Source organism: Tursiops truncatus, chromosome X (genome assembly GCF_011762595.2).
Source record: "Tursiops truncatus isolate mTurTru1 chromosome X, mTurTru1.mat.Y, whole genome shotgun sequence".
Classification (NCBI taxonomy): Eukaryota; Metazoa; Chordata; class Mammalia; order Artiodactyla; family Delphinidae; genus Tursiops; species Tursiops truncatus.
This window is the reverse complement of record NC_047055.1, coordinates 118,951,935-118,966,451: the sequence shown is the minus strand read 5'-3', so window position 1 is coordinate 118,966,451 and position 14,517 is coordinate 118,951,935. Positions and strand designations below refer to the sequence as shown.

General features: G+C 46.7%; 1 long non-coding RNA gene across 1 annotated transcript; it reads right to left on the bottom strand.

Moving 5' to 3' along the window:
• Positions 1-4,783: 4,783 nt before the first annotated feature.
• LOC141277610 (uncharacterized) lies at positions 4,784-13,793 on the bottom strand. The gene is made up of 3 exons (XR_012329246.1): positions 13,586-13,793; positions 12,966-13,102; positions 4,784-4,914 (listed from the first exon to the last, which is right to left on the bottom strand). It is a non-coding gene; the product is annotated as an uncharacterized lncRNA (long non-coding RNA).
• Positions 13,794-14,517: the final 724 nt, after the last annotated feature.

Genomic DNA, 14,517 nt, shown 5'->3' with positions numbered 1-14,517 from the left:
TAACTGTGGAAGCAAGAGAAGGGATTTGGGAGATAGCTAGCAGTCTCTGCCACAACTTCTAGAAGCTTTCAGTTTGCATATCTAAGCCTTTAATTGCTCTTTTACTATAAAGGAGCAGACTCTATACTACTCTTCTACATTTTGCTCTTTTCACTTAAAATTTCTCAGTGTATATTTTTCTTTCTAACGGCTGCATGGTACTGACTTATACGAGTGTATCAGAAGGTATTTTCCCCATCCTTTATTGCTGAACGTTTAGATTGCTTCCAATCTTTTGGTATTACAAATAATTCTAAAATACTTATATCTTCGTGTTCACGTATACCTATCTTTATAGACTAAGTTTAGTGCAGTGATAAAGTGGTCTGCAGACTGATGCTGAGTCGCACCCTGGGGTGCATTCTCTGCACTCTCAGTACCGTTTCCTGCCACGTGGAGACTCCGTCTCAGAGGGCAGTCTCCATTCTTTTGATGCAGCTGGTTCCTACTCAAATATTTTACACTGTTCATGCAACAAAAATTGAGGGAGCACCTCCTGTGTGCACCAGATGTCACTGTGTCAGAGCACACTTGTGCGGAGTCATTGGACCAATGGTGACTGGCCTGCTCTCCCCTCTCCAAGTCCGGGCTTCAGGTGAGCATGTTTCCTCGGGGTGAAAGAGGGGAAGGAAGAGAGGGCTGTGGGAAGGAGCAGCTGTGTTCCAGCAGTCAACATCTGTGTGTGTGAAGGACTCTCTGGGAGGTCTGCCAGGCCTCCATGCTCCAGCTGGTCCTACCACAGTACTGGAAACCCTCCACACAATGCTCATTGCTACATCCTAAAGGAGCCAAGAGTTAGAGCATTAACACTTTAGCTATAATTAGGTCCGCAGACCCCTTCTATTGAGATAGAATAGGCCTCACACATTCCAAACCTCTTCTATCTTTTTCAAGGCTCCATCCTCCCCATTATCATTTTTGGTGGTGAGAATACAAAAGTATCGGGCCTGGGATATCTCACCTTTTATCGCATCTATCTTCTTCAATTCACAATTTCTACTTGATGGACAAATGCTTTTTGAACAACTTATACGTGTTGGTTCCAAAATGGCCAAAATCTATCAGCTAACCAATGGATAAATAAAATGGGATATAGCCATACAACGGAATATTATTCAGCCTTAGAAAGGAAGGAAGTACTGACACACACTACAACATGGATGTGCCTTGGAAACCTGATGCTCAGTGAAAGAAGCCTGTCACAAGAGACCACATACTGTATGATACCATTTATAGGAAATGTCTAGAATAGGCAAGTCCATAGAGACAGCAATAAGTGGTTCCCTGGGGGCTGGGGCATTGTAAAAAGATGGGAAGTGACTGCAAATGGTAACAGGATTTCTTGTTGGAGCGAGGCAAATGTTCTAAAAGTCATTATAGTGATGGTTGTACAACTCTGTGGATCTACTGACAGCCTTATTTCTCTTCTTTGCCCTTTTTTGGGTGGCTTTTCTAGCATCGCCCCACCATGTCTGAAGCTCCTGGCATTTCTACTCTTCACTCTTGAAGTCCTCTCTATCAGCTCACTTTGGTCCTCTGCTTTTTTCTTGGAGCTGGTTAAGATTTGCCAAATCCCTCTTTGGCACTGATCTCTGTTGGCCTCTGTAAAATGCCCGGGTCTGGTCATAGCAAATCACTCCACCTTTTGAGCATGATTCCTCATTTGCAGAATGGACTACATGATCTCTACGTTATTTTCTAACATTACAACTGTATTAGTTTCCTAGGGTCACCATCACAAAGTACCACAAACTGGGTGGCTTAAAAACAAGTTTATTGTCTCACAGTTCCAGAGGCTAGAAGTCTGAAATCAAGGTGTCTACCGGGCAGTGATCCCTCTGAAATGTGTAGGGGAGGATCCTTCCTTGCCTCTTCTAGCTCCTGGTATTTGCTGGCAGTCCTTGGCGTTTCTTGGCTGTAGACGCATCACTTCAATCTCTGCCTCCATTGTTACATGGCTGCCTTCCCTCTATGTGTCACTTCTCTTCTTATAAGGACGCCAGTCATGTTGGATTAAGGGTCCACGCCTACTCCAGCATGGCTTCATTTTAACTAATGTGATCTGCAACAGCCCTATTGCCAAACGAGGTCTCATTCTTTTTTTTAAATTTATTTATTTTTGGCTGCGTTGGGTCTTCGTTGCTGCGCGCGGGCTTTCTCTAGTTGCGGCGAGCGGGAGCTACTCTTCACTGCAGTGCACGGGCTTCTCATCGCAGTCGCTTCTCTTATTGCGGAGCACGGGTTCTAGGCGCGCGGGCTTCAGTAGTTGTAGCTTGCAGGCTCTAGAGCGCAGGCTCAGTAGTTGTGGCGCATGGACTTAGTTGCTCCGCGGCATGTGGGATCTTCCCGGACCAGGACTCAAACCCGTGTCCCTTGCATTGGCAGGCGGATTCTTAACCACTGTGCCACCAGGGAAGCCTGCGGTGGTTTCTCTTGTTGCAGAGCACGGGCTCTAGGCACACGGGCTTTGGTAGTTGCAGCACGTGGGCTCAGTCGTTGTGGCACGCAGGCTCTAGAGCGCAGACTCAGTAGTTGTGGCGCACGGGCTTAGTGGCTCCGCGGCATGTGGGATCTTCCCGGACCAGGGCTCGAACCCGTGTGCCCTGCATTGGCAGGCGGATTCTCAACCACTGCGGCACCAGGGAAGCCCCACGAGGTCACATTCCGAGGTACTGGGAGTTTGGAAGGACTTCAACATAAAATTGGGGGTGGGGGGACACAGTTCAACTCATAACAACAACCATGGCTTTTCTTCTTTAGAAATCACTCAGAACTCCACAAAAGTTGAAAATGCCCTTGTGAAAGGGAAAGTCATTTATGAATATTGGAAGAATAAAGGCAATTTCCCTCTCAGCTATTAATAGAGCTATTATACTGATATGGCCAGGTTTCCACCGTCATTATCCTTGAACTTAAAACCATAATAGTATCCATTATTTCCCGTGAGTACAGAAGAAGTTTGCACAATTGTGTTCTCTTCCTTTCTGCCCTTGAGTGCTTTCAGGGAATGGGGAAATTGGTAAAGCCCCATGTCTTACTCAGCAATCACACTGTAGTCTTAGGGGAACAAGGGAAGGGATAACTGTGTTTTGAACCTGCAGGAGGCATCTCAGGACTTCCTCTGCCAAAGACTCAAAATGGAAAATGGTCTTTATAAATGTCCCTTCAGTGTGCAAAGGGAAGAGACTAGAGGTTCCAACAGAAAAACAAAAACCCCACTTATGATAGTAGAATATTGCCATTAGGAAGCTGTTTATTTTTTGAGCCTTTTAATTTCTAGTGAGAAACGCACTTCTAGTAGAGAAAAAAGACCCCTCTGTCTTACCTTCCCAGTCTTCCTCTCCTTTGACATTCTACCTGGACTATTTTAGGGATAAGTCTCTAGTTATCTCAGTAATGATGACACCAGAAGCTCAGAGATGACCAAGAGCGATGTCTGGATTTGCAGGAAAAGCTCACATGCAGGTGCCCAAGCCAGAAACCCGAGGCTCACTGTCGACTCCTGCATCTCACCCCCACACCCAACCATTCATCTAGCAGTCTTGACTTCACCTCTTAAATTTGTCTCCCATCTGTCCTCCGTCTTCATCTCCATCATCAACATGCCTTATCCAAGCTACGAGCATCTCTCATTGGCTTCCTGGTATCCACTCTGGTCCCTGCAATTCAGTAGTAGCCAGTGATTCGTGTAAAAGGTGTGAGTACTGAATTAACTTTAAAATCTTAATTCCTAAACAAGGCACACAACGCTCTCCATAACCTCCCATTCTCCTGCCCCACCAGCCTCCTCTCTAAGCGTCCCCATCACAGGCCTTGGTTCACGCTGAGAACGCACCAAACCCCCTTGCGTCAGGGCCTCCACTCATGCTATTGCCCTGAGGCACCTCTTCCTCCAGGCTTCACTTACCTAATTCCTCTTCATCCTACAGGGAGAGGTTAGATATCACTTACAGAGGCTATTCCCTAACCTCTAAATCTCCCTTATACTATCATCTTAGCATTGATCACTAGTTTTATTGTGTAGATGATAGAGAAATGGATAGAGTGCTATTAACACATGGGTCTTCCATTAGACTGTGGCTTCCAGGGACGAGGGAAGGTGTCTTTTGATCCATCGTTCTGTCCCCAGTGTTCATTACCATGCTTGATACACAATAAACTTCTCAGTAAATACTTTTCAAGTGAATGAATGAATGCATGAATGAAGGTTCAGATAGACTTCTCCAGCTGCATGCCAGGACAGATGTGGTATAAGCAGAAGGTCACACTGTCATATATCACACTGCAGTGCCTGTGGTGGTGGGGAGCTTCTTAACCCTCCATTTCCCCCTTTCCCACTCCCAGTAGCAAGCATGCTGGTTGTCAGTTGGGTCCTATATAGCGCCAACCATCTTGGATGCCGTGATGCCGAGTCCATGAGGTTCTGCGCCCAGGCAAGAATCATTTGCATTCTTCTCTGACTGTTGGGCTGTGATTCAGAGCAAGTGCAGCATAGACGAAGAAGTCAGTTGAGTGCAACAGTATAGAGATCATGTGATGATCCACAAACAGATACATAATAACAGTGAGTGTGTTCTCCACCAGAAATTCTCCTGAGGTCAAATAGCTTTGGGAACGGCTTGGCTATCAGAGTATTCCTAACAGGCATTTCCATCTCCAAGAGGGATTTGAAGGCCTGCTAGAGAGTCATCCAACATAGTGAGCCCCTGGAAATGTTCCCGGGTACACGGCGACAGTCGCTATTCTGCCATGGATTGTTCTGTTCTAAAAGCCCCCAAAATAATAGTCTAGGCCACGTGCCTTGAAGCCTTTATATCCAGCTGATTGCCTCCTTGAACTGGCCCTACCGGGTCTCCAGAGGGGACATTATGGCTTCTAAAGAGAGAAGTGACAACAAAGCAGATTATAATTCAGAAGTAATAAATAATGAAACTGTAAAAATGATAGAATCTTCTTTGGTATAGGATAAAGCGGTTAATATTCATTTCTAAAGCATCATTGGCCATGCAAAGGATAATTTTAGTACTTGACATGAACTGAAAACAGACATGATACTTCCATTGATTGGGCTAAACTTTGCTGCGGCTTAACGAGCTCTCTAGGGACTTATTAAGGAATATTGTGCTTTCAAAGATGTCAGATCCAGTGGGAATGACTAAAGCAGTTAGTCTCTAATCTTGGAAGAATTTCCACCTTTGAATCAGCCAACCAGATCTAACCAAGGTTGGACACTCTAGCAATATTGCTTACATTGGAAACCAATATGAAATGTGTACACGTATGTAAAATGTATACATATAGTATATGTGGAGAAGTATCTATACATAAAGATGGTCATCATTGACTGCTTAGTAGATATTAAGAAATTTAGTTAATAAAATTTAAAACAAGGAAATTGTGAGGAAAATGAGAGCATGACACAGCAATTTCTCTGTTTCTGTTTACATGTTTTTTCCTACTCTCCATTTTATAATGGCAGGGCCACTGAAAGGCGTCACCTCATGAAAAAAACACAAAAAAGACAAAATCCTGAAGATTTCCTTAGAGGGAATTCCTTCTCCTGGTTCAGCACATAGGCTAAAAGGTAGCTAAAGGTGAACAGGTATTAGCTGTGTTCAGTGGTGGGGGGGGAAAGAGAAAGAACAGGAAGGATGGGGTGAGTGGGAAAAGCCACAGTTCAGAGGCATTTGAGGGAAGGAGCAGAAAATAAACTGCTTCACAGGCTGTAATAACCCACATATTACCTATGATCTCTAGAACTTATTGTTTGACATGTATATAATAAGCAAATTAAGAGATAAGGAGCACGTAACAACGATGATTGAGTGGAGCTTCCCAAAGAAAGTTTAAAATTTATGTCTGGGGCTTCCCTGGTGGCACAGTGGTTGAGAGTCCGCCTGCCGATGCAGGGGACGCGGGTTCGTGCCCCGGTCCGGGAGGATCCCAAATGCCGTGGAGCACCTGGGCCCGTGAGCCATGGCCGCTGAGCCTGCGCGTCCGGAGCCTGTGCTCCGCAACGGGAGAGGCCACAACAGTAAGAGGCCCGCGCGTACCGCAAAAAAAAAAAAAAAAAAAAAAGCATTTAACTTTTATGTATACATTTTTCTTTAATTGTTAGAAATTTGTTTTTATTGATCCAGAAATCTTTCTCCTTATATATTTCTATATATTTCTCCCTAAATGTTCCACCCACTGGGCAGGGTACTGGACACAGAGGTCTGAAAGATGCAAGTACAGGATTCCTGAACTCCAGGAGTACAAATCCAGTAGAGATGATCCTGGACAAATGATACTGCAGAGTGATACTTGACTAGATTCAGGAGAATGGGAAGACATGAGTCAGAAACAGGTTCTAAGGCAAAAATCCGCACACCTTGGAGACTAAATGGATTTATGGAGTGAAGCCCAGGAAGGTTTCCAGGGTTTAGGCTGACAGATTTGGGAGGAGAATGAGGAATCAGTTGTAAAATCAGGCCACTTTGGGGAGAACTGGTTTTCAGTTTTGACTTGTTGACTTTGGGTGATGGTGGGAGCCTTTAGGGCAGGGCTTCTCAGCCTTGGCACTGCTGGCATTTTGGACTAGATTATTCTTTGTTGGGGGAGGGGTGTCCTGTACACTGTAGGATGTTTAGCAGCATCCCTGGCCTCTACCCTCTACATGCCAGTAGCGCCCCCTCCCACAGTTTATATGCTACACGTATCAAGAAGAAAACTTACTAAATTCTTAGAGTCCAAGTCTCTATCCATTGGCTACGGATTATAAAAAGTTGCCCACTTTTGTCATTAAACTTGGAAAAAACAGGAGAGAGTTTATTCCACATTTATACCACAATGTGCTCACACCTGTATCCTCCCAAGTGCCAAGCACAGTTTAGGGCATTTGTTTAATAAATGTGGAATAAAATTCTGGAAAGTGAACTGATAAATATGTTTATTGTATAAATGATGCACATGGCCTAAAAGTGGCTAGTTTGGTGGAGAAAGTGACACATTCACTTTATGTGCGACTCAGCCTTCTCGATACTTCTTGATATTCCATTACTTCTCTTCCAGCCCTGCCTCAGTGGCTGCCATTTTCACTGAAGCAGTGGAGCCCTCCATAGTTCCACATACGGTAAACCCAGAAATGCTGACAATTCTATAAATAGTGAGAAGGCCTTAGAGCGGTTGTTTAAAACATGCGGAGTGAAATTCTGGAAAGTAATCCGATGAATATGTTTGTTATATAAATGATGCACACGTTAACCTTTCCAGAGATTTCCATGGTTTGTTAACGGAGGGCAGTATCTTAAAACCAAACGAATGCATTTCTAATGACATCCCTTTGAACAATGTTGAAGGGATATAGTTTGAGCAAACAGCTACTGTGACAGGTTGGCTTTTTCTGGTCTCCCTGCCCCTTCAACTCATCAGGATGGCTTTGCATACCTTCCCAGCCTCCAGTGGCCAGAAGTTTCAAGTTAGGCCCTAATCTGGACACATGATCACGATTTTCTGATCACAGAACATGAAACATTACAAAAGGAAGGCTCATTTAAGTGGCAAGTGAACGTGGTCCAAAGATAATGTAAACTACTAGATGCGTGTGTCTCCCTATTCGCATTACCCCGTCTGATACGTTTAAGGAAGAGTCCTTTCTGCCTGCAGCATTGCTGGTGAATGTGGAGCGACAGCGTGAGCGGGGTCCAGCTGGGACTGACCTCCACCTGGGGGCGTGCGACTCACTCTGCCACAGCAGTCAACACCCATCGCCGCCGACAGGTGGCAGCCGCGGTCTGCCTAAAGCTTTGGTTTTCGCTTCACAAGGCTCTCAGGGTGTGGAAACCCTTATTGTTTACTCTGAGATCTAGCTTCTCACCTGCCTGAGGACTCAAATCCTCCTCCAACCAGTACTACCACAGCCTCAGAGCAAATGTGTTGAGACTAAGAGAGCTGATAAAAGTCTGGATCAGTGCACATCAGAGAATGGGCTCTCTCTCATAAAACCGTACATGGTTTGTCCAGCAATTTCTAGGTTTAATCAATCTAGACGGGAACCGGTAAACTCAAGTGCCAGTTTTTTATTGGCTCCTGGTGAAGTTACACGAGGCTGGGAGAACTGGTTTTCTGAGTGTGGGGCTTCTTTATTCCCTGAAACATGTTCTAGAAAATGTTCTGAGGCCTTTCACCTCCTGCCCAGCCAGGGCCTCCAACTGTAACTGGATGCTAAGCTTTTCTCAAACAGACACTTTATAAACAGCAGGAAACCCCAGAAACAGAAATGTAAAGTGGGAGTGAGGAAAATAAACGGCTGCAGTGGGTCTCTCCTGGGCTGCACGTGGGGATCAGCTGGGAGTTTCCCACCCCAGAGCTTCTGATTAACTGGTCTGAATGCAACCTGGGTAGTTGGAGTTTTCAAAGATCCCCGGGTGATTCTAGTGCTCAACCAAGACTGGGAACCATTGTTAGATGGGAGCCTTTGCTCCTGTGTTAAGTAAATCCCCACGCCCACGAGCTAGATTCCTCCTGCCTTAAGCAAGTTTCAAATAAAACCCCAACCTTAGGAAGGAACAGTTAGCACAGGGTCAGAGAAATGGGAACCTGATTTAAATGGAGCATAAAGCAAAGTCAGTTTTTTTCTCTCTCAAATCGCCTCCATTCACTGCTCCCAAAGAATACCAGCCTGTTATTTACTTTATCCATCTGTGAATGAAGGGGTTGTATTTGCTGACCTTCACATACTTCCACGTTGCCTAAGAGGAAGCCATGCTGCACTTCGGCTTTTGAGTGATCTGGCAGTTTTTTTGCATCACGTCCCTTTGAACCTTCGCATTGGACGGTGAAGCCTACCACCTTAGATTGATGGTTACTTTTTTTTTTTTTTTTTTTTTTTTTTTTTGCGTTACGCGGGCCTCTCACTGCTGTGGCCTCTCCCGTTGCGGAGCACAGGCTCCGGACGCGCAGGCTCAGCGGCCATGGCTCACGGGCACAGCCTCCGCGGCATGTGGGATCCTCCCGGACCGGGGCACGAACCCGTGTCCCCTGCATCGGCAGGCGGACTCTCAACCACTGCGCCACCAGGGAAGCCCAATGGTTACATTTTTTAAAAATAAACTTATTCATTTTTGGCTGCGTTGGGTCTTCGTTGCCGCGCGCGGGCTTTCTCTAGTGGCGAGCGGGGGCTGCTGTTCGTTGCGGTGCGCGGGCTTCTCACTGCGGTGGCTTCTCTTGTTGCGGAGCATGGGCTCTAGGCGCACGGGCTTCAGTAGTTGTGGCACGTGGACTTCAGTAGTTGTGGCTCACGGGCTCTCTAGAGCACAGGCTCAGTCGTTGTGGCGCACGGGCCTAGTTGCTCCGGGGCATGTGGAATCTTCCCGGACCAGGGCTCAGACCCGTGTCCCCTGCATTGGCAGGTGGATTCTTAACCACTGCACCACCAGGGAAGCCCGATGGTTATATTTTTAAACATGCTGTTAAGTCCCATGATTCTCTTGGACAGTTAGACTAACTGACCTCTCAAGGGCAGGCAGAGTTGGTGGGGGGGTGGGGTGTAGCATGGTCGTGGGGTGTGGTGGAGGGACCGGAGCCTTGGAGCACGTGACAAGCTGGCCTCACCCGCCTCTCGCCATGAGCGTGACCTTACGCAGGTTTATCACTGGCTTCGGGCTTCACCTTGCTCATCTGTACTCTAAGGCAATCATAACCATGTCGGATGGTTTGTCTTAAATAAATGGGATAAAGCTGTTATGTGCTGGGAAAGTTTAACAACTGGTTCGGGGCATGGGAAGCCCCCCGATTTGTAGTGTTTGCCAATTTCCGTAGTGTCAATGCTCCCACCGTGGCTGATTTCAAGATACCAGTGTGACGTCACTGAATGTGGAACTGGGAAGAGATGTGGACCATCTTGGATAAACCATCTTGTAGAACCTGCCTAGAATGTAGCATATGCTCACAAGAGGTTACATCCTTGTCATCCCATGCCCCCGTAGGAATATATATGCCAACATAGGGCTTTACTCTTTTTAAAGCTCTTTCACATACACTATCTCATTAAATTCTCAGGGCAACATTGTGAGATGGGCAGGGCGGGTGTTATTTCTACGTTTTACAGATGAGAAGCCTCAGGCTCAGAGAGTCTAGAACAAACTGCTCAAGGCCACACAGTAAGTAATCTATAAAATGGGGGCAGTAAGCAGAATCATGGCCCCCAAAGATGTTTGCATCCTACTGTCTGGGACCTATGAATATGAAGGTCACATGGCAGAAGGGAATTTAGTTGCAGCTGGAACGAAGGTTGCTAGTCAGCTGACCTGAAAACAGGGAGAGGGTCCTGAATTATCCAGGTGGGGGGCCCATGTAATCCCAAGGGTCCTCACAAGGGGAAGAGGGAGGCAGAACCAGAGGAAATGTAGCTACAGGGGAAGAGTCAAAGAGATGCAATGTTGCTGTTTTTGAAGATGGAGGAAGGGGCCACAAGCCAAGGAATGTGGACGGCTTCTAGAAGCTGCAAAAGGCGAGAAAGCAGCTTCTTCCCTAGAGCCTCCAGAACGGGACACAGCCCTCCAGCACCTTGATTTTGGCCCCGTGAGGCCTGTGAGGGACTTCTGATCTCCAGAGCTGTAAGACGATACATTTGTGTTGTTTAAGCTGCTAAGTTTGTGGTCATTTGTTACAGCAGCCATAGGAAAGGAATACAGTGGACTGGCAATTAGGCCTCGTCACCCCTCAAGTCACAGCTCACATTCCACCTCCTGAGGGAGTCTTTTTTCCCTTGCCCTTTGTAGGCCTTTGCTTTCACCCCTGAGTTCCCATAATACCTGGCTTTTAGTGTTTACCATATGGTTGTAATTCTTGGCATCCCTGTCAGCCTTTTCTCTAATCCCTAAAGGCAAGATAGTTTTCTCCTCACTTTTGTGTCACTTTCTGCCAGCGTGGTACCTTCCCCGAGACCAGAACATAATAACTAGATTCAGAACGTATGAATGTGTGAATGAATGCTGACATTAGCAATAGTACTGCACCTCAGCATCACCAGAAATCATGGTGCTGAGCTGTCACAGCTACAGGACAATTAAAAGCATCTCTTGGTAGCATCTGGAGCTACCTACCCCACTTCCTGCAGTGCAGTCTGGGAGCTGCAGGAAAGATCAAGGCTACATGTCTTCCCATTGGCCCCGTAATTAGCCTTTCCCCCCAGGCCATCGGGTGTTTGTTAGCCTCTTTGCAGAGGGAACAGGGTTCTGGCTCAAGACAGCCTGATGAGTGGGTGCCAGGAGCCCCAGACTCTGATGCCACCATCTTTATTTCAGCAAAGCTGGTAATTGGATTTGAGCTTTTAGGCCAGTCACTTATTTACTCTGTCCTCATTTATCAAATGTGAGAACTACGAGTTCTGTGCTCAGCTAACTTTCAAGGCTTTAGAAAAAGGAGTAGAAGAGGTATGGACGGGCCTTGACTACTGTCACATAGTTAATACACTGAGAGCAGATGTGATCACGTGCTGAGAAGAGCCAGGGCTACATAGGAAAGTTCACAGTCACAGAGAAGTGAAAGTGAATTATGTCACTTTCTATCACGTGACAGCCTTGCGGTGCTGATGAACTCACTGAGCCTGTTTCCTCGTGTGTGAGGGGGATAACGATGTGTCTTATTTATTGATCACTCCCAGTGTCATGCACCCTGTTCTAAGCCCTTTACTGTTATCTTTATTTTATAGTTACACAGCTTGTCAGTGTCAGAGTCAGGACCATTACATAATCTGTGAGCCCAGTGCCTTTCTTCAAAGTGGCTAAGAATTTCAAGATGGTGGCAGCAGAACGTTAGACCAAGCACAGGGCCCTTCTAAGCGCCAGGCTCCTATGTGACCCTGGGCAGTCTGACTCCAGAGCCTTCTCTCTTAACATCTGTGCTACAATGGCTGTCTCCTCGGGTTGTCGTGAGGTTGGAAGTGAGACTCATGCATTCTTAGCAGCAGGAACAGTATGCACAGTGGTCTGGAAGTAGAGGCATGGAGAGGAATACACATAAGGGATGATAAACCCTTGTGGCTACAGCTTTGGTGACTTGGAGGAAGCAGAAGCGTGCTGGTAGATAGTACACGTTCCAAACGTGATGCTCTGCAGGCCAGCCAGAGAGGCCCTTGCCCTCTAGCCTGCTGGTGATAGGAAGTGCTGGAAGGCTTAGAAGCAGGAGGTGATGTGGACACAGGTCAGGGAACTAACCCTAGGGGGCAGTGTGGAGCAGGGAAGGCCGGGGCAAGAGCACACCCTAGAAGAGGCTGTTCTGATGACACTCCAGGGGCACAATGATGAGGGGCTCCTGGAGCAGAGGCAGGGAAATGGGGAGAAATGGACAATTTTGAGGTAAGTCAAAATGACGAGTTTGGGTTACAATCTGGATATGGGGGGAAAAGGAAAAGCTTCTGATGCCCGATGACCTGGCCTTTCTGGGGTGTCTTGGGGTGGGTGTCGTCACCTACACCAACGTTGCTTTTGAGCATGTAGCAAACAGGATACATTTCTTCAGGAAGAAGAAATTTTTGAGAAGACAAAAATTGATTTCACTTCCTAAAAAGACCAGCTGTCACTGGCCATACATTCAGTCATTTCTCAGTTTGGATTTTCCCCCAAATATTCCAGTCCAGTTTTCAGAGGCATTATCAGTTCTTTGATTGTGTTCCTTGCGTATAATTATATAACCGTAATTGTAAATTTCAGAGGAAACTATGCAATTAGAATAAAAGAAAACCAGAAAAAGAAAAAAAGAAATCCTCTTCCAACTCTCTCCCAGATTCTTCTTTTACACTGGGTAGGGGCCCGAGGAGCGACCCACCTCAAGCCCGACTGCCTGGGTTCAAATCCCAACTCCCACTTACTAGCGATGGGACTTTGGACAAGTTAGGTAAGCTGGTTCCCTCTGTAAAGGGGGATAACAATACTAGTTCTTACCTCATTCCTACCATATCACCTTGTTCTGAAGATTAAATGAGCAGTGCTTAGATGGGTCCCTGGCATGCCTGGTGAGCAGGCCATAAATGTCAGTTATCATCATAGTCTCCAGATTTTCTATGATGATCCTGAATGACCTAGAAGATCAGAAGCATCTATATAAGTTATCATATTATCTTTATTATTACTTCTCTGTCGCCAGTGGGAATGAAGGGACCATCAGCTGACACTATGGTCATGAGGTTGGGTTAAGCCTTCCGCCTGCCTTGGAGGCCTGGAGAGAAGGACTTGTGGGCTGGTCCTCCAACATAGCCTTGTCGACTGAAAAAAAGAAAGAAAAAGCACAACCTAAAAGTTAAGAATTATGTTTTATTCGGCACACAAACTGCGGACTTGAACCCAGGAGACAACCTCTCAGAAAGCTCTGAGGGACGGCTCCAAAGAGGTAGGAGGGGGAGCCAGGATATATAGGAGTTTTTGCAAAAATACCAGGTAGTCAGAACATTAAAAGATCACTGTTAAAGAAAACCGGACGTCTCAGGTTAACGAATTTAGCAGTTTTCTTTATATGGGAAGATGCAAGAATCTGGGCTCATTGAGATCATTCCTTTGATATATACCTTAGCTATCGAGGGCCAATGTCCTGCTTTTCTCCATCCTGAATCCCCTCAGGGTGCACAGTCAGGGCGGCTGCAGTGGCTGAGGGCTTAATGTGGCTGCAACTTGCTTTGTTTCTCGAGCTCTCCGCGTTAATGACAATAACTCCCCGCTTGCAGGGCTGGACTTCTCTGCCCCAGGAAGCATTCAGCAAGCATTATTCCTTCAGGGCTGACGTGTCTGTGCGCTGGAGATACAAAGAGAAATGAAACCTAGGCCCACCGAGGAGACCCAGCCTGACAGGGAACAAACAAATGGCAGCGAGGGGAACAACTGTCACAACAGAAGACTTTCCGGGGCAGGGGGTGTGAGGACTGTATCCTGCTTCAGGAAGTCAGAGCTTCCCCCAGTAGGGCACCATTTAAGGCCAAGTCTCTAAAATGGCTGAGAGACAAGGAACTGTCTAGGGTGATGGAAATATTTTGTATCTCGACCAAGATGATGGTGACTCTGGCATACATGGTCGTCCACATTCATGGACGGTAACTTAACATGAGTGCATTTCATTTGATGTAAATTAAACATCGATCGAGTCGATTAGAAAGAGAGAATGCAAGGGCAGGCGTCCTCTTGTCCCATTAGCACATTGCCTGGCCCTTGGTGGACTCCCAGTCATTCTCTGCCCAGTGAGACCAGGAAGGCACAGAGGGGCGAGAGTACTGAAACTTTCTGTGTGCCCAGGAGCCGCGTCTCCCCGCCTGCTGGTTCTGAATCCCGCCTTTGTGTGGCCACCAGAAGCCCGGGCAGAAGCCAGCCTCTGCGGGGGAGGAGCCTTGGCTAACTGCACAGATCCAGCCAGGCCTATCCAGGCCTCAGGGAGCGTGGGGAAGTCTTTTGGCTCGTTTGTCTTGACACACAGGCTCTCTGGGTCTGAACACGGGCGTGATTGGTGGAT